A 2,560-nucleotide genomic window follows, 5' to 3' on the forward strand; every position below is an offset into this window, starting at 1 on the left:
TTGTTGACAGGTAAGGTCTTGTTGACAGGTGAGGTTTTGTTGACAGGTGAGGTCTTGTTGACAGGTGAGGTTTTGTTGACAGGTGAGGTCTTGTTGACAGGAGAGGTCTTGTTGACAGGTGAGAGGTCTTGTTGACAGGTGAGGTCTTGTTGACAGGTAAGGTTTTGTTGACAGGTGAGGTCTTGTTGACAGATGAGGTCTTGTTGACAGGATAGGTCTTGTTGACAGGTGAGGTCTTGTTGACAAGGTCTTGTTGACAGGATAGGTCTTGTTGACAGGTGAGAGGTCTTGTTGACAACTGAGAGGTCTTGTTGACAGGTGAGAGGTCTTGTTGACAACTGAGGTCTTGTTGACAGGTGAGGTCTTGTTGACAGGTGAGGTCTTGTTTACAGGTGAGAGGTCTTGTTGACAGGTGAGGTCTTGTTGACAGGGAGAGGTCTTGTTGTCAGGTGAGGTCTTGTTGACAGGAGAGGTCTTGTTGACAGGAGAGGTCTTGTTGACAGGTGATGCCTTGTTGACAGGTGAGAGGTCTTGTTGTCAGGTAAGGTCTTGTTGACAGGTGAGGTCTTGTTGACTGGTGAGAGGTTTTTTGACAAGGAATGTTGTTTCTCTCTCTTTCTCCGTCTTCCCTTTAAGACAACAGTATGTTATGCGGTCATTCAGTTACTTCTCTCTCCCTCTCTCTTTAATTCGCATTTTTCTATTTTGTTTCTTATCTCTTAGTACTGTTTTCCTTTTCTTATGTTTCTCCCTCTTCGCATTATCTCAAAGCTGTATTTAATAACAATAACATTTTACACAGTTTAATCACAAAGGAGTTGAACCAGATTTTCGGCTCAAAGGATTAGTGTCTGAAATGTGATGTTATTGTAAACCTTTAATGTTTGTGTGGTGCGATGGTGATGGTTATTATTATTATTATTATTATTATTATTATTATTATTATTATTATTATTATTATTATTATTATTATTATTATTATTATTATTATTATTATTATTATTATTATTATTATTATTATTATTATTATTATTATTATTATTATTATTATTATTATTATTAGTATCAAAACCTTGTCAATATTTTTTGGGTCGAAATATTTGTCATGGTTCATATATTATTGTTGTTGGGTGTATGTGGGTGTAGATGGGTGTATGTGGGTGTAGATGGGTGTATGTGGGTGTAGGTGGGTGAAGGTGGGTGTAGATGGGTGGTGTGTAGATGGGTGTAGGTGGGTGTGGGTGTGGGTGGGTGTAGATGGGTGGAAGTGTGTGAATATTGGCGTAGGGGTGTAGATGGGTGTAGATGGGTGTAGATGGGTGTATGTGGGTATAGATGGGTGTATGTGGGTATAGGTGGGTGTATGTGGGTATAGGCGGGTGGATGTGGGTGTGTGTAGGTGTATGTGTAGTGGTGACATGGGTGTAGTGTGGGCTAATAGTATAACCTAACTTGTTATTCTGACCAAACCTAAGCTAACCTAAGCTAAGCTAAGCTAACCTAACCTATCCATTTATATGCTAATAACAGTATTACACGCCCAAATGTCCATCACTGTGGGTGGGCTTGGCATTAGCGGAAGGGCAGGCGTGTGTGTGGGCGTCGTTGGGACCCACAGTGCACCTTTCATGGCGTGGGTGGGCGTGGTGTGGCGTGGGCGGGCGTGTTAAAGTGAGAAATAAGTAAGAGGGCCGCCCGGGCACACCGCTCTGCCTCTACTAGATAATCCATGATGACCTTACGACTCCGGCAAAGGTCAGAGGTCACCCGGCCAGCCAGGAGTCACCTGCCAGCCAGGGGTTACCCGGCCAGCCAGGGGTTACCCAGCCACCAGGGGTCACCCGGCCAGCCAGGCTGGCCACCATGGGTCACCCGGCCAGCCAGGGGTCACCCGGCCAACCAGGGGTTGCCCGGCCACCAGGGGTCACCCGGCCAGCCAGGGGCCGCAGGCACCCAGGGTCACACAGGCATCCAGTAGTCACACAGGCACCCAGGGTCACGTAGGCACCCAGTAGTCACGCAGGCACACAGGCACCCAGTAGTCACGCAGGCACCCAGGGTGACGCAGGCACCCAGGGTCACACAGGCATCCAGTCACACAGGGTCACGCAGGCACCCAGGGTCACACAGGCATCCAGTAGTCACACAGGCACCCAGGGTCACGCAGGCACCCAGGGTCACACAGGCATCCAGTAGTCACACAGGCACCCAGGGTCACGCAGGCACCCAGGGTCACGCAGGCACCCAGTAGTCACGCAGGCAAACAGTCCCTATTAATCACGTCTGGTTAGTGAGGACTATTAGTAACTGGTGAAACTGCCCCAATTTTCACCCTTTACACCAATCTCCCATTAATTTCCGCCAATTTTGATGTCTAATTAATTTCCCTTAAATGTCTCACCAATTTTCCGTGGGTTTCTAGCACTTCTCTATTTATTTCCTCACAGTACCGTACCAATGTCCTCTAATTTGTTACTAATTAACCGCTTATTATAAAGGAATCCATTACCAGTTTCTCAGATATCCGACATACTTTTTTATAAATTTTCTCACAAATTTC

Source organism: Homarus americanus, unplaced genomic scaffold, assembly GCF_018991925.1.
Source record: "Homarus americanus isolate GMGI-L3 unplaced genomic scaffold, GMGI_Hamer_2.0 scaffold20465, whole genome shotgun sequence".
NCBI lineage: Eukaryota > Metazoa > Arthropoda > Malacostraca > Decapoda > Nephropidae > Homarus > Homarus americanus.